The sequence below is a fragment of the Equus quagga genome, chromosome 11 (genome assembly GCF_021613505.1).
Source record: "Equus quagga isolate Etosha38 chromosome 11, UCLA_HA_Equagga_1.0, whole genome shotgun sequence".
Taxonomy (NCBI): Eukaryota; Metazoa; Chordata; class Mammalia; order Perissodactyla; family Equidae; genus Equus; species Equus quagga.
In genome coordinates this window covers 31,942,827-31,961,370 of record NC_060277.1, presented here as the reverse complement: position 1 = coordinate 31,961,370, position 18,544 = coordinate 31,942,827, and the positions used below count along the sequence as shown (strand labels likewise).

Sequence of the window (18,544 nt, the reverse complement as noted above, 5' to 3'; positions counted from 1 at the left end):
TTTATAAATAAAAGCAGTTTTTAACATTTTTATATTGTTCCATCTGACTAGCATGCTTGGCATTCCATTCACTCTAAAATAAAGGATTTTTTCTAAAAAGATAAATTGTTTCATCAGTAAGCATGGATTACTTCTCTTGGAATGGAATATAAACTTTCCTCTGTCAAATTCATGTCATGTCTCTTAGCTACACACAAGTGAGTAACTTGCTAGTCACTGACTTAATTTCAAAAGACCTAGCAAGTCTTTGAAAATGCTGGAAAACATTAGCAACTGTCTCCTTTACTCCATAATCCTGAGATGAACTACCTTCCTTCTTTTGAAGTTCTGGTTTAAGAGAATAAATATTATCCAAAATTTAAGAGGCTCTTGAATTTCTATGGTTTAATGTAGAAATTATCAACATGAAACAATATGAAGTGCTTGTATTGGAAAAACTGGGGAGGTGCTTGAAAATAGACATTTCCAGACACCAGCCCAAGAAAGTTTGATTCAGTAGTTTGACACTTTTTGGTTTAGTCATTAAATAACTAGGTGTAAACTTTCTCTTCTTCAAATACAGTATTTTTGGGCAATTATCTCATTAAAACATATCCTGAGAATGCTTACTGTTACTTGTAAGTTTCTTACAGATTACTAGGTTTTTTTAATTATGTATCTTCCCAAATTCCACCCTAATTTTCCGTGTCACTTCAAACCCTTAATAATGAACACAATTCCTAAGAAGTCTCTTTGAAGAGTGAATCACAGAGGTAAAGGAAGACTAGCCCAAAACTCCAAAACTGGGACAATAAATGGGAATCTACCTTAATTTATTTGTAAGAGTTAGTCTATTCAAAGAACAATGAGGAGAGGCAGAATCATATAGTAGGAAGAAGTAGAATAACAAGAAAGAGAAATGAGTTCAGATGCCAATTTTTGTTTGTTGGAAGAAAATCAGTTAACTTCTTTATCAATTTTCTGATCAATAAAATAAAGAGGGATTACAAAGTGATTTTTTTGTCCCTTTCAAGTCGAATACTCTGATTAAATCAGAATACTCAAACATGAACTAAATTGCATTAACTTTGAATTAAGAATTAGAGTTTCAGAAATAAGTTAAGATGACCTGGAAGACAGATTATCATAGCCAACGGATAGCAGAAAAATGACACTGAACACACAGTAGACATACTCACACATACTCATTCATCTACATGCAAAATAGAAGATTTAAGATGATATATGTTGAACGAATGAACATTTATATAGGGTCTGTCTACTATGTGCCAGATATTATACTAGGCAAAAGATACAAGAAAAAAGATCCAGTCCCTATTTTAAGTAACTTAACAGTATAATGTAGGAGATAGACACATAATGTCTGCCTTCTGATTGTTACTAAATACATATTAGATACCTTACTCTCTCCTCTTTGGTAATTATGCACTTTTTCTTTCCATAAATGTTTGAGCTTGCTAAAATTCTGACTTCAGGCAGATATCTTCTCAAAGTTGAAAAACTGTGCCACATTCTATCAAGATATATTTTGGGAGCCAGCCCCACATCTGAGTGGTTAAAGTTCAGCATGCTCCACTTCAGCAGCCTGGGTTTGCAGGTTTGGATCCTGGGCATGGACCTACTCCACCCATCAGCCATGCTGTGGAGGCAGCCCAACCCATATACAAAATAGAGGAAGATGGCACAGATGTTAGCACAAATCTTCCTCACCAAGAAAAAAGAAGACATATTTTGTACTGAAAGGTCTTAGCTAACTATCTCCCCAGGGGAAATGCAATGGGGCAATAAATTTACTTCACTCAATAAGTACCAGACATGTTCCTGATGAACATGCTTTGTGCATAGAATTCTTATGAATTACAAGTTATTAACACACAGATCAATCAGACCAATGTAAAAACTAGAAACACAGTCTTTTTTTCAGGCAGAAACTGATTTCCAATTGTGAACTTTATATTTCAGCCAACTTTGCAGAAAGAAAAATTCACTCTTCTTAACTGGCAATACGCTGGCATGTATACTATCTTTTCAATACGCTGGCATGTATACTATCTTTTTGATCAAAGGCAAAATTAAGTCATGCTGTTCAAGGAAAATAATCTGCTCTTTCAATGCCAGTTACGTATAAACATTGACAATAACTTATTCTTCCAAAAAGCCTTGCTTTGATCAACTTAGAGATCTACCGCATGAAGAGGAACTCTGGTCAAGAATCTCTATTAAAAGGATGCTGAACTATAGAAAGTGTCATAAGCACAGGCACTGTGTCTCTCTTAATTTCCTAGACTTAGCAGGGTGCCCGGCACATTTGAAGACATGAATGAATGAATGACAAAAGAAAACTGTTCAGCAGGGATCAAGAAGGCGAAGTCACGAAAAATTAATTCACTCAAATAAGATTATTTAGCCTACACTTAACTGGCATCTCTAAGGAGCATTTTTCCCATGCAAAACTATTATTATAACCATTATTAAAATAAAAGATTTATGACCAGGCGCATAATCCAAGGAGAATCAAAAGCTGAATTCTCAACTTCTGAAAACACTTTGAAATTCAGAAAATGATTTCAATCTATGAAACATGAAATCTGGTGACAGAGATATCAGCTATTCAATCTAACCTTACTTAGAAACAGAAAGACAGAAAATATGATTACTAGTTTGAGACGCACACGTGATACCATTCATATCAAACTTTTAGCTACTGCTAAAATTATGCTTCTTTTAAACCAAAAGATAGCAAAATACATGAACACACTGCATTGGATGAATAGGCTAATTTATAAGTCTATTTAAAACAACCGCCCATGTACCCACACCTCCCTGAGGCGCGTACACACACATTTACTTATTTCAAAATGACATTCTAGACTCCTCGATTGCTAAATTCACCCACAAATCACCATGGTCAACTCCCTATCCAGTCTATCCACTTTTCAGTGTGGGAATAAAAAATACAATGAAGCAGACTTCTCTCCCAAAAGCTAGGTGAAAAAAACGAAAAAGTTACCACAGCTTTGTAATGGGAACAAAACTAACGAAAACAAATTACCCACACACAGGAAAGAAAAGCATCCCATCTGTCATCACGTTGTGGCCTAACCCTGGGCAAGTTGTGCCTCGAGTTCATTTCTGATCCCTACCCCCACCGACAAATTCCAGGAATGGGTCGAGACTGTCGGAGACTGGGTAAGTCCTCAGGCCCGAAGAGGGATGACAGCTCCGGGCTTGCCTCCGGGGCCGAACAAGAATCGCCCTAGGGACGAGCCCAGTCATGTCACCCGCCCGGCAGGTCCCGCCTCCCGCCAGTCTCCCCGGGCCCGGCGCCCCTTCGCCTCTTCCCACCTCCACCTCCTCACCTCTCGGCCCGGCTCACGAGCTCCCCATCACACTCCGTCGGCTCCTGCCTCAGCGCCTCCCTCCCTTTCGCTTTTATTTTCACTTCCCACGCTGGGTCGGGAGCGGAGGGCAGGGCTGAGGATGCCAGCGGACAGCTGCGCCGCGCGCCCTCGTCCGCGCCCCACGCCAGCGCTTGCTGGGGTCACTACTAGTCCCAGGCACGGCGCCCAGAGACCGCCCGACCGCCAGACAGACCCACAGAGCCGGCGAGGAGGGAGGGGGCAGATCAGGCGCTGATGACACGTCACCGGCCGCCGCGGCGCCAACGTCGGCACGTCGGCTCCCTGAGGCCCCGCCCCCTCGCGTGCGCGCGCCGCCGCCCCGCCTCCTGCCCGCGGAGCTCGGAGAAGGACCAGCCCCGCGGCGAGGGCGCGCGGTCGAACGGGCGCAGGTGCAGGTGCACGTGCTCCCGGGACTCCGTGATCGATGGACGCCCCAACCTGGCCGGGGGTGCCGCCTCCAGCTCACTATCTAGGGGTCTTTCCCTGCAGTTACTTGAGTGGACTGCATCTCGTCCCCGCCCTCCTCCATAAGGTGAAGACGGGGAGGAAGTAATTCCTATTAAAGGTAAAGGAGAGAGGAGCGGTGCGTATGTGTCTTGAAGCCTAGTAGAACTGTGTTTTACAGAGACGTAGCAAACAGTGATCCAGTCATATGCTCCACTGGCCAAACCACATCTGCAGTACTGTGTTCGGTTCTAGACTGAGCACTTTAAGAAGACCTCAAAGAAGTTGGAATTATTTCAGAGAATGGCAAAATGATGAAGAAAAGTCAAAAGCATGACAAATGAAGAAGTACTGATTGAACTTGGAAGGATTCTCATAGAAGAGAGAAAGCTAGTGGGACTGTCTCCAAATATGTAAAGACTCATCATGTGACATAGATTGGTTTCATGTGGTCTCAAGATATGCAGTGTTGAGAGAAACAGATCTCAGATCCTAAAAAGAGATCGCCTTCTTGCACTAGCCAGAGAAGTTGTCTGCCTTAGGATGCATGGATGTCTGGACCACTGGATTTGTCTTTAAGTAAATTCTAAGGCTTACTAATGGAGACTAGGTGCAGGGGAGCCATGCATCAAGAGAAGAATTAGTTGATGGTTTTGTTAAAGTTATTTCCAACCCTGAGATTCGAAGAGTCCATGGTCCCAGCCTTAAAAGAATTTACAGGTTAGCTTATGAGACAAGACAAATGCATCAAAAGGTAAATAATGCAAGGAGGCCTTATGATAATGAGAGGTACTAACAGTAAGTGCTGGGGATTCACATGACAGATTGTTCTCATCACAGTTCCAGGGGCTTAAGGGAGAAGAAGGAAATTGAAAATAACCTGCCTAGAACTGCCCTGTCCAGTAGGGTAGCCACTAGCCAAATGTGTCTATTTACACTTGGAATGTGGCTAGTCCAAATTAAGACATTCAGTCAGTGTGAAATACACATCAGATTTTGAAGACTTAGTACAAAAAAAAAGACTAAAGTATCTTTATTCTTATATTGACTACATGTTGAAATAATATTTGGTATATGTTGGTCAATATATTAAAATTATCACTGTTTATTTTTACTTTTGTAATGTGGCTATTAGAAAATTTTAAATTACATAGGTGGCTTGCATCTTATTTCTATTAGATAAACCTGGCCCAGAAGGAAATCTACTTCATTGAACTCTAAAAACTATCTTTGTCCTCTTTGTTGTCCCTGAGGGAGTTTCCAAAATGTTAATGGAAAGGCAATCTAAAGACAAGATTCCTAATGAAGAGAAGGAAGGCTGTCCAGAAAGTATGCCATGAGCAAAGATAAGGAAACAAGACTGCAGATGCATTCTATGATAACGAGTAACCTGTTTGTCTATAATGGAATGTTCTTATTGGAAAATAGTGACAATAAATTTAAAATTAGATAGGAACTAGTCTGTAAGGAAACTCAATTTTGAATTTAAGGAATTTAGTACTGTAGGCAATCAGGATTTGGCAATTACAAAATGAGATTGTAAGAGTATCTTGGCAATATTGAGTAGGGTGGATTGAAATTAATGGGTGGTTGGGCAACCAATTAAAAATCATTGTACTTAAAACTATTATACCAAAAATGTTCAATAGGAGATTGATTTAAATAAATTATAGCATATCCCTAAAGTGGAATACTTTATAGGCATTAAAAAGGTATGACATGAATCGGTATTGCTTTTTCGTTTTGTTTTGTTTATGTTGAGGAATACTGGCCCTGAGCTAACATCTGTTGCCAATCTTCCCCTTTTTACTTGAGGAAGATTATCCCTAAGCTGACATCTGTGCTGATCTTCCTCTATTTTGTATGTGGGATGCCACCACAGCATGGCTTGATGAGTGGTGTGTAGGTCCACACCCAGCATCTGATCCTGCAAAACGCCAGGCTGCAAAGCAGAGTGCAGGAACTTAACCACTACATCACCATGCTGGCTCCCTGTATTGCCTGACATGGGAATATATCAAGATGTACAGTTGAGCAAATAGTTTGCAAAACAATATATATACAATATGAAACCGTATGTGTAAAATTATTCGTGTTTATATAACTAGATCATTTGTCTAAGAATGCGTTAATTATCTCAAAGTTGTCTCAAAAACAAAATCTCAAGAAGTAAGTTTTCCCAACATATTTTCAGTGACTCAACAAAGTCATCCATGTTTTTGGCTCTTTTGATCTCTATGCTACATCACTCTTAGCATATTAGCCTTTCATTCTTGGCCTTGTCACCTCATGGGTTGTCCGGATGGGTTGATAAGCTCCAGATGCATTTCCAGCCCATCAGTCTCTTTGTATCTCTTTCAGTGTGTATGTCCACTAGGTCTGCTCAGCTCACCAGTGTCCCACAGCCTCAGTTTCTAGGCCTTTTTGGTTTTACCTATTTTCAGTCTATTGTCCCCTCTTGTTCTTTCCTACATCAGCCTGAAACATTGTGTCTTAAAAGTCCATCTTTACTAGACCCCAGAGCAGTTCCTTACCTGGAGCTTAACCTCTGGGGGATGCTAATTAATGAAAGACTCAATTATAAAATAAGCTTCCCTTACTTTTTTAGTAAGTGAAATTGAGAAGGAAAAAAATTTAGATCATTACTATGACAGACACTATTGGTTGCCTGCCCAACCGCCATTTTTCTCCTCTTCCTTAATTAATAAAATGAATTTGTTAGGGTACCAAACAACTAAAGAAATGCAAGCTCCTCCCATTACCCTGGAAGTAATTCTATTTCCCTTTGTGTAAGAATGTTGTAGAAGTGGTCATGTGGCCAAGTGACAGTCAGCTAGGGAGGATTCTGCAATATGTTTTACCCTAATGGTAAAATATATGCTTATAAAATATAGAGAGTTATTCTTGGGTTACTGTTCAAGACTTGGCATATAATTTGCCTACTATTCTTTCCTAGACACAACTGAAATAAAAATGTAGAAATAGAAAAACCAAGTAATAAATAAAAGAGCTGCATGTGCTTAGGTGGGAGGGAGAATGGTAGGTGGAGGAAGGGAGAAAAGTAAATGAAATTTCAGCAATTTCCTGGAAAACAAAGCTAGTAGTAGTGGTTGGACTAGTAAAAACATCCAAAACCATTACCTGAAAAAACTGTAGTGAAGAAGCTACAGAGGAGTTGGTTGGGGGCATGACAGAGAGCAGGAGTATATGGGCTGAAAAATGGGGATAACACTCTAAATATGGTACAATTGAATCAATCACCACACACATTTCCTCCTCTCATCCATACACACTGAGAGCAGGCAAAGACATCTGCCACCAGACAAAAACAGAAACCCAAAAAGACCCACATAGTCTTCTCTAAATTAATTGCATATGTAGTAGAAAGGAAGTGAAAGCTTCCAAACCATTCTCATTCTGGTATTCAGGACCAGCATCCAGAGAGTCAGCTACTTGCCTACTCATCCTAAAGTGATATTTGGCATTCCTGGACCTGCCCTACCCAAGCCAGCAACTTATTCACAATTCCTACATAGGAGAGAGAACTGGAGAAGCCTACTTCCTAAAAGCCAAGGAAAATCACATCAACGATCAGTTCTTTATATGTATGTGCATATATATATAAACATACAATGAAGACTCAACAGGCAAATCAGGAAAATCACCATTATGAAATAGAGAGGCAAAGAAAAACAGAAGAACTGTGTCTAAAGGAAGCAGATATAATGTATGAAATAGAAGAGAATAGTTTTAAAAAGCAGTCCAACTTATAAACTCCAGTATTCATAATATATTATATCTGTAAGATACACACGAGGTGCTCTGAAAAAGTAGCAAACATAGAATAAAATAGAGTTCCTAGACACTAGAAACATGATTACTTACATTAAAAATTCAATGGAATTACTGGAGATAAAATCAAAGAAATCTAGGACATAGCATACAAAAAGTAAGAGAAAAGATAAGAGTCATGGAGAAACAATCCAACAGACTAACATTCAACTAGTAGCAGAGAAAGAGATTTTTCTTAAAAGTGAGAAAAAAAATTTAATTATAAAAGGTTTTTTAAGAATGTAGAAGAAAATAAGTCTTTACACTGGGTAGACTATAGGGTACCAGAAAAAAGACTCATACTTGGAGACATTATCATATAATACAAAGAATAAAAACTAGGAAGAATAATAGTGAATAAAAATAATAAATCCCCAAAGTTTCTAAACATAAAATACATATTATCAACAAATGAATAAAAATCAGACCTATCAGAGGCAGCCTGGTGGTGCAGCAAAATTGGTGGCGTTCTGCTTCAGCAGCCCAGGGTTCGCTGGTTCAGATCCCGGGTGCAGACCTATGCACTGCTTGTCAAGCCGTGCTGTGGTAGGCATCCCACATATAAAGTAGAGGAAGATGGGCACGAATATTAGTTCAGGGCCAGTCTTCCTCAGCAAAAAAGAGGAGGATTGGTGGCAGATGTTAGCACAGGGCTAATCTTCCTCAAAAAAAAAAAAAAAAACCAGATCTATGAGCAGCATGGGATACCAGAAGACAATGACAGAATATTTTCAAAGTTTTTAATAGTAGATATTTTTTAGTTTAGAATTCTATACTCATTCAAGTCACCAATTAACTACAAGAGCAAACTAAATAGATTTTCAGACCAGCAAGGATGCAGAACATTTTCCTCCCATGTTATCTTTTAGTAAGTTACTGGACCATATACTCCAGCAAAATAAGAGTGAGAACTAAGAGAAAAACATGAAATTCTGGAAAAGGTGTACCAATCCTAGAGAAAGGCACAGAAAAATTCCTGGGAGAGGACTGCGCAGCAGTTCTAGAGAGGAAGCAGTGTAGACAGAGCAAGAAGAACACAGGTTCAAGAAGTTAGGCCTTATGGGAGAAAATGGGGGAGTTCACAGTAGATGGTAAGACAGGGGATTTGAAAAAAAACGAAGTTGTAGTAAATCAAATAGTGCAAGGATAAAATGTGGAAAGAGGTAGTTCCTTAAAGAAAATTCAGAAAAAATATTATCAGGAAAAGGGTCAAAACAATACATATCCGCTACACCTAGGACTAAGAGGAAGAAAGGGAGCTAGCCAAGGAGAAAGAGTGGCTAAAAAGGTAAGAGATAAGCAATGATATATACAATTATTTTTTTTAAGTCATTAACAAAGTTAATTCCTGCTTAATGTCAAGGAGAGTGGAGACTGAGTAAATGTCTTTGGAGATTTAGGTGATTGATGAATTGGAAATGACATTAGTAACCTGATAGAGATGGAATCAGATAGCAAACATAAGAGAGTAAATGTGAAGTGAGAAAATGAAAGCACAGATGATCATTTTTGTCTAATAAATACATAAAAAAGCAGAGCAATACATGGAAGAAATATCAGGATCCACAGAAAGACTTTTGTAGAAATAGAAATAGGAGAAAAAGGAAAAAACCCAGAAAACGAGATATTGATAGAGGAAAAGAACCCATAAGAAAGAGATGAGTTAAATAAGGAAATAATGAGGTGAAGGCAGACAAGGATGCACTCAAGACCTTGAAGGAAGTTATTCTTGACCTTGGCAGAGGGACATTTCCTGTGAGACAGGATGGAAGAAGTAGAGGATGCTTGAAAATACAGGAAAAGTTTAAGATATTGAGGAACATATAGCTATAAAAATTTCTAAGTGGAATATACAATATGAAAGGTTTGTGTCTTTTGGCAGCCTTGAAATTATGAATTGTTCAATGGCTAATATTTTAAACTATTTCCTATAAGATAATAACATACGTTAAATTTTTATGAAATATTACAAAATGCAGACAAAAGCCAAGTTCAAAGATGCAGGCATAGGTTAGGTTTTAAAATGTAACACCACTCAAGTCAATACTAGTCACACAATTTTCATTGGCTAATTTACCTTGATATTCAATTGGTTGCCAGTTGCCAAATACCGGTTGAGATCCCATAATGAGTATGAGTTTGCATATGAATATATGTTTATGTGTATGAATGGGACTTGGGGAAAAGAAGATTAGGGATAGTTAGCATCAAAACTAATCCTTTTAAACTAGCTTTCTGATATCAAAAGCTAGATTTGACTTTCTTATACAAGCAAATCACCCACCCAAAGTTTGGGGTTAAAACATATTTATTCCTTAAAGCATTCTGTGGAAAGGAAGAATCTTCCCTTGCTAACTGTTGCCACGCTATGATTGCCCCAATGGATAAGTTAGGGAACTGGTTAAGCTGTGTACAGTGAGACCCAGAATAACAATAGTTTAAACAATAGAGTTTTCCTCTCACATCACTGGCTAGATGGGTAATCCTGAAATGGTGTAGTTGCTTTCTCAATTTAGTCATCCAGGGACCTAGGCATCTTCTCTTTACTCTGCCTTTTCTAGAGTGTTGTCTTCACTTAATAGTCCAAGATGACTCACAACCATGACCGTATCCAAGTAGTGGTCTAAAGGAAGAGGAGGAACAAAAGCACATTACTTTGGGAACAGGAGCTGAAAGTGTACCTATCCCTTTCAGTCACATGGCCACACTCAGTTGCAAGGGAAGCTGGGAAATGTAGTTTTTATTTTAGGCAACTATACGCTCAGTTAAAAAAAAAATCAGAGTTCTGTAACCATGAGAGATAAAGAAATATTTAGAGAAAATGTTTCACCCAGAATTCTTTTCCTTCTCAATTAAAGGAAACATTCTGGTATTAAACAGATAAGGATAGCTTCTCTTTATTTCTTATCAGAACTGAGCCAGAGGGAACAGAATGGAATGTCAAAAATAACTTTTATGTCTTTCAAGCATATAAAAAGTAAGCTAGTAAAAAATGGCAAAATAAAATGCCAGATAGTAATTATTTAAGGATTAATTTTTCCTGAAGTTTAAACTATTCGTAAGCATGTTTAATATAGTCAAAGTTAACTTTTCATTCATTCTGCCCACAAGTAGTTAAGCATGTATCACATAAGCTACACTTTGCTAAGAATTTGGACTTTTCAAAGAAAAACATGATCTCTATTCTTAAGGAACTTACAGTTTTGGTAGGAGATAAATTTAACACAAGACTGTTAGAGAGTTGTGTGAAACTTCATGAATAGACAAGGAGTCCGAAGTAAAGACAGGCCACTGTTGGCTGCAGGAGATTAAAAACCTTGCAGAAAAAGTGAAAATTAAACTGGGCCTCTAAGAATAAGTAGAATTTCTTTATAAAACCTTCCACATGCAAAATCATGAAAGGTTTATTTGTAGGGTTGATTTCAGGGAATAAAGTCATGTTGAATTTTAAAGCCCAGGTTGTTGGGCTGGCCCAGTGGTGTAGTGGTTAAGTTCACATGCTCCACTTCGGCAGCCTGGGGTTCACAGGTTCAGATCCCAGGTGCAGAGCTATACACCACTCATTAAGCCATGCTGTGGCAGTGTCCCACATACAAAATAGAGGAAGATTGGCACAGATGTTACCTCAGCGTCAATCTTCCTCACCAAAAAGCCCAAAAAATTCAGGTTGTTGATGGTGACAACCTAAAGGCTACAAATTGCTGGCTGAATAGTCTATAAACAAGTTTCATTTCTGGTTTTTGATCTGTACTGTATCCACAAGTACTAGCAGAATGCCTGACACATAGTAGCCACCAAATATTTATTAAATAAATATGGTTTTCCTTTTATACTCAATGTTCTTTATGTGACTAAGGACTTAGCTTTTTTGTTGAGGAATAGTCCTTTTTTTTTTAATTGAGGTGTACCAAAGTGTACAAATCTCAAGCGTATAGTGCTATGTGCTACCTCATGTGACTACCACCCAAATCAAGATACAGAACATTTCCAGCTCTCCATAATACTCCCTTATGATCTTCTCAGTCACACTCAAATCCCCCTACCCTACCCCAACCACAATTCTGACCTCTATCAACATACATTAGTATTCCTGGTTTGAAATTCATATAAATGAAATCGCATAGTGTGTCACTCAACATTTTTTCACGATGTTGCCACCCTGGCCTTAATTTGTGACGCTGTTTGATACTTGAAAGAGATGCTTTCCACCCTCTATTTTAAAAGTCTTTTCTTGTGGGAAACCTCCATAAAAGATATTTACTATATAGTAATATACATTACAGGTGTCATTGATCTTTAAACTTCAAAGACAGGTTGTGTTTACCTTCAGAGTAGGCAAGGTCAGCATAACCTTCATCCTGTACCATTATAGTACAACTTGGTACTTCAAAAATGATAGTCAAGTTGCTTGCTGTGGCTTTTTTACTGGAACAAACATAGAAATCCCTTATGAGAAGTTTAGGTGGACTATGAAGTTAGAGGCACAGTCCTACAAAAAACCATCCTCACTTCTGACACTGACTACAAGTTTGTGGGGGAATTCCCCACACTACCTCAGTTTCAATAATTTGCTAGAAAGACTCAAGGAACTCACTGAAAGCTGTTACACACATAGTTATGCTTTATTAAAGGGAAAGGATACAGATTAAGATTAGCCAAAGGAAGAAATACATAAAGCAGAGTCCAGGACAGTTTTGAATACAATTTCAGTTGTCTTCCAGCCAGGGGGTCATGACATATTACTGTTCCAGCATCGATGTATGACATATGGACAGAGGACTGCCAATCAGTACTACCACTCACCTGAGTTTGGTGTCCAGAGTTTTTTGGGGGGGGGGGCTTCATCATGTAGGCATGATTGATTGGTTAATCTCAGTTTCTAGGTCCACTGACACCATGTGACCCAAAGCCCCCACCCTAAATCGCTTGTTGGTCTTTTGGTCTCACCAGTCCCCAAACTAAGACTATATGGGTATGTCCAGTCCCTATGCTAAATCACATTTGGCTACCCAGTATGACCCAAAGCTCTCAAACAAACAGCATATCCTACAAGGTTGAGGGCAAAGGCCAGGCCTTCTCTTTGGGCAAGCTCAAATTCTTTACTAGCTACCCTCTAAATTACTACTTCTCTAACTGGAAAATTTGTTGTTTCTAAATCCTGCAATTAAATTGTTTCTTCAAAAAAAATTGTTTCTCAACAATAAATTTTATGAGTTTGTATTTTTGAAAATTCTGAATAATTATGAAACATCTCATCATATTTGATGAGAGGATTAAGATTGGAGTAAGATTACTAACATTTTCTTTTTCCTCTAATTGTCCTATATATATATGTATATATGTATATATATATATATATATGGATTCTACCAACATTACTGACCTGTGAGGCATTTTGTTTTTAAAGTTGGACACAGCTACAAAATAAAATTGAGAGTTTCCCAGTAGACTATAATGCTAGAACTGACCATGAACGAAAAATAAGGCTGGGTAGCAACCTTTCAGTGATTTTGAGGTTTGGGGATTGAGTAAGTGTACAAAACTCCCCTAGAAAGAGCGCAAATTCCCCAGACCTCTGTAAAGAACGGTGAAGTTGTCAAAAAATGTCCCTATATTTTGAACATTCTGTCTTTACATAAATGCATTAAGGAGTAATCACTGAGGAACTAATATCATTATAGTTTAAAATTAAAAGATTTAAAGGTTAAGGAGCCACTTACAATTAAAGTTTCTATTTAAAATAATTTTTAATTACTTTTTGATACATTTAGCTTTCTTCCTAGTTTAGATATGAGTTGCAATTTTTTTGTTCACGTTTAGATGTAGTAGAGATACAGGACTTAAGTTGATGAAACAGGCTGGAGACTAAAATGCCACCTTAGCAGCTCAGGCGAGATGAAGGGCAGTTGAAGTCAATCAAATCGCAGGTCGGTCAGGTAACTATCATAGAGTCTCTGGTCAGGAAGAGCAAGTTCCAGTCAGACATATTCTGATGTCATGGCTCAAGATGCTCAGACTGAAAGCTATATTTAGCTAAGTCTGTAGGTTGGTTTGGAAGTTCGTTCATCTATTCACTCAGTTGATACATATTGAGCACCTAGTATGAGTGAGCAGACAGGATAAACACTGTGCTGGCTTTTATGGAACTAACATTCACCACACACCCACCTGCTGTTTGCTAGGCATTATGCTAAGTACTCTTCCTGGAACACTAAGAGGGTTTATTACTCTCACGTTTAACAGTAAGTGATTTTATCTAGATTTCACAGGTAAGGAAATTGAGTCTCTAAGAGGTTGACCATCTGGTTGAAAGAGAATGTCCAAAGGCCGCTTGGCCAACCCTCCAAAGCTGAACTTTCTTGCTATCAAAAGGCCTTTCCCAGTTGTAATGGACATAGTTTCTCCGTATCTAAAAAAATATCCTCATCGCTATCACTTTCAGTTTCTATGCTGGATACAAGAGCCCCATCTTTTGGCAAGATGTGGAATTTCGTAAAGAAAGTCAACCTGGGGACTGATGACAAACTAGTTAAGGGTTACCTTATTCTCTTCCTTACTAAATGGTTTATTGTCTAGGATCCTAATATTTCCTAGACCAGGAGAAGGGGCTCATTTTGGCTATAGCCTGTCAGTTGGCGTTTATTTTGCTGTTATGCAGGAGAAAGAAAAATAGGGATAGATAATTAATTTTAGTATATTAGTATTTAAAATACTGAAAATATTAAGTACTTAAAATATAAATACTGTACATAAATATATAAGTAAAAAATAAGTAAAATAAAAGCACTTAAAATATATATTCAAGGTTGCTTAAAAATAAGCTGTTCCTTCAAAATGTGAGATTGTTTTCACCAACACCTCATTTTAAAATCTGGGCACAATTAGTGGACAAAGAGAAAAATTGTCCTAGCCTGAACATAAAGTCTCAGATTTACACAACTCTTAACAGATCTGGTTATTTAGCAACCACCAAAGTGAATTTTTACAAAATAAATGCTGACATATGTGCTCTGTGGGAGAATTTCTCCTTCTAACCTTTCACAAAGACAAAGTAAGAAATCATAAATACAAATATAAGCAAAACAAGATTAAGCAACAACTTTTTATTATGTGTGTAGCACTAACTATAGTATTTCCTTTCATAAAAGCGGAAATAGTATAATATTCTCTCATAGTTTGAGGCTCTAGAAGTAGACAACTGCATAGCAATAGCAAGCTTGTGTGTTGAGATCACCTTCTGCAGACACAAGTGCGGGTTATGACTATCCACAATTGACGTCAGTCCCAGAATTCTGTCTTTTTCTCTTCAGCTATCTTCTAATCTAAATGAACCACCTCAAATTGCTAGAGGTTGCAAGCTCAAAGGATAGCATTTTAAAGAGCAATATTTACCAGAATTTTAATTTAATCTGTATACTGAGCAAGCATAGCTTTTGACATACTAAAATGAAACTTTTTTCTCTCACAATTTCTTTAAATTTTGTTAGGGTGATTGCCTGTTTCTGGATGAAGACTCTGGTGGGATCTGTGACTTTATTGTTACGGTTGACTTTTAAAATAATATAACTTTCCATCGTCATTTTAGGTCACAAACACTACTGCAATTCAGTAATTAGACTATTTAGTACTAGACTCTTCGGTACTAGGTAATAATGAAAATTCATAATTGAGTTTAGTATTAATTCTTTTCCCTTCTACTAGCTTAAGCCAGCTTAGAGCTGAAAGCCTGACCTGAAGAAGTTGGGTGGCCCTTCTTTCTCCTTTCTCCATATCACAACATCCTCCCACTCTACTTATCGCTGTCATTTCCAAGGGTACACACATCCCTTAGGAGATAGGAGAATGAAAGGAGGTCGGGAGATATAGGAAATTTCTTACTTGGTTGAAAATTCTGGTGGTTTCCTTCTCTGGGTCTAAAGGTAGGGGCCCCTCGCAGGTTCTGGTAAACGATTAAAGCAGACTCTTTCTCTTGGGGGACATTTTTGAGGACTCTTTGAAGGCTCCCAGCTCGACCTTCCCAACTCCTGCAATTCCCTGGCTGATGCATGTGTCCCTCCTCAGGCCCAGGGAAGCCTGCTGGGCATCTACATTTTCTTTTGGAGGGGAATTTCTTACTCTTCCACATGGCTTAATTGGACAGAACACAAGATGACCCACTCTAGCTCACTTCTCTCTGGCTTACATCCCTTTCCCTGAAAAGTTTTAGGGTGGAAGTCCAGTTCTAAAGCAAAAGCACTCCCCTGGTTCCACCACCAAGCTGTCAATCATCCTCTTAGTCTCTAAATTTTCTGGGGTGGAGGGAGAGTCCACCTCAGTCTACAGTCCACTGAAGCTTTTTTGGGCATCAGTACAACACTAGTTTTTTACATTTTCCAACTGCAGAAAATACATTCCAAAGCTCTCTTGTGGTCCCCCGGCAGTATCCCTCACTGATGCCTGCTCAGTGAGCTGAGGAGTCGAAAGAAAGAGTTCTTGGACTCTCAAGGTCTGGTGGTAGTGCTCTTTTATTCAGAGAATAGCATGGAGTAGCATGGGACAGGCCGCATGGGCAGTGAAGAGCTGCAAGCATGGGGACAGGACCCATGGGCAGGGAAGAGCTGCAATGGGTTGAGGGTAGGGCTCAGTTTATAAAGCATAGGCATGTGAATTATTTCTTCACAAGACAAAGGAAAGATCATGTAAAAAAGTCATTAAAATGGTATTGATGGAGGTGGGGTCTGGTTATGAGGTGGGTGTATAATTTTGGATACAAATCAGGTTGAATCAGGTCAGGACGTCCTACACTTCCCAGAGGATGACATAGATCAGTATGTAGGCCAGGAAGCCTTGGGCTTCTCTCCCAGGGGCAGCCTTGATCCTCATCCTCACTAGACTTGAGGCTAGAAGGTATTACTCACCTGTGCCTTTTTTCTAATAAGACAGGTACTCACAACACAGAGGCAGCTGTCCAAAGAAGCATTTCCTTTACTTTGCCTGACACTTTTTATATCCTTGATCTGAATTGTTAAAAAAAAAAGACAATAGGCCCCAAATGGAGACACTTATGCTAAGCCCCACGTAACCAAATCAAGACTTAATACCTGATTTAATTACAGTTTCTGCCTCTCCCAGGAATGAAATCCTAAATCGATCAAACTGAAATTACCTGGTCAGCACTAATTAGGTAATCTGCCTGATAGACCCCTGCTGTCCCCTAAAGGAAGGTGACCTTGTCACATCCAATCCACTTTATGCTGGTATAACTTCCTGGTCCCTCTCCCCTCTGCCTATAAGAGCCTTTCATTTTGTACAGCTCCTCAGAGCTCCTTTTTGTCTGCTAGATAGGATGCTGCCCAATTTACGAATCACTAAATAAAGCCAATAAGATCTTTAAAATTTACTCAGTTCAGTTTTTGTTTTTTTAACAAGTTGAAGGCTCCAAGAATCATGTAACAGTTTCTTGACTATATTTCTTTTGTCAACCTGCATATGGAGGGAAGAATGTCTCTCATCCTCACTTGGCACCCTGTCATCTGTTGGTGCTTCAGTAGAAATTATGACAGAAAGAATCCCATTCTCAGATCTGTTATGATCTCTGATTACATCTCTTCCTTTCCCCACAGCTATAGTTTAGAGTCCCCAGAAAAAATTACGCTGTTTCATGTCTGGTGTCCTTTTTTAAAAATATTAATATTTTACATATAGTAATATATTACAGGGATCTTTCCCCCCTTTTAAGTTTCCTTTGGCTCCCAAAAGCTGTCCCTACATTTGCAAATTGGGTTAAGAGTTGTTTGTTTTTTCTTTCTCCCCAAATCCCCCCGGTACATAGTTGTATATTTTAGTTGCGGGTCCTTTTAGTTGTGGCATGTGGGACGCTGCCCCAGCATGGCCTGATGAATGGTGCTATGTCCGTGCCCAGGATCCGAACTGGCAAAACCCTGGGCCGCTGAAGCGGAGCACGTGAACTTAACCACTTGGTCACCAGGCCGGCCCCTGGGTTAAGGAGTTAACACTCCCTTGGCTGCCAGCAAATTACCACACACTGGATGACTGAAAAAACCAAACATTTATTCCCTTACGGTTCTGGAGGCCAAAAGTCTGAAATCAAGGTGTCAGCCTGGCCCATGCTACCTCCAATGGCTGTAAGGGAGAATCTGTTCCCCGCTCTCCCACCTCCTGGTGGCTCCAGGAGTTCCTTGGCTTGGGACTCCAATCTCTGTGGTCACATTGCCTCCTCCTCTTAGGTCTCAAAACTCTCTCTGCCTCTATAAGAATGCGTGTGATTGCATTTAGGCCCACTCAGATAATCCGGATAAACTCCTCCTCTCAAAATCTTAATCACATCTTTTTCACTTCTAAGGTAATATGTGCTCTTTCCCATAGAAGGTGATACTCACACGTTCTGGGCATTAGGATGTGGACATGTCTTTTTTGGAGGTCATTATCTAACCTGCTACATGCCTCTTTTTAGACCATATGGCATCGTGAGAATAATAGCTACCATTTATTTTATTATTTTTTTAGGGGGTTTTCCCTGATTCCTAGCACTTTTTCAAATGCCCTTGTACTTATCTTTTACATATCTGGTATGTATGTACTGTACTATCATACTGTACTATAAATGTTAATTTCCTCCCGCAACTTTTATTTAATATGTGTACCTATATGTCATATATAATAGGTGCAACTACTATCTGAGATATAATAGGTGTTTGACAAATATAATAATGATTCTTTTTTTAAAGTAGGGGACCTTTCTTATTGTCCAGACTAGAAATAGGTACTTGTCCTGCATATTCTCATAAAGCACTGAACTTCTCTTTTTTAGCACTTATCCTATTTGTAATTAGGTACTGACTTGTGTAATTGTTTGATGTCTGCTCCTC

General features: G+C 38.8%; 1 protein-coding gene across 2 annotated transcripts in view; it reads right to left on the bottom strand.

The window, feature by feature from the left end:
* ASCC3 (activating signal cointegrator 1 complex subunit 3) overlaps window positions 1–3,656 on the bottom strand; it is a 323,391-nt gene extending 319,735 nt beyond the window's left edge. For both annotated transcript variants that reach the window (XM_046674951.1, XM_046674950.1), the window contains exon 1: window positions 3,360–3,656. The gene's annotated coding sequence lies outside the window, so the exon portion shown is untranslated. The remainder of the gene's footprint in view (window positions 1–3,359) is intronic.
* Window positions 3,657–18,544: the final 14,888 nt, after the last annotated feature.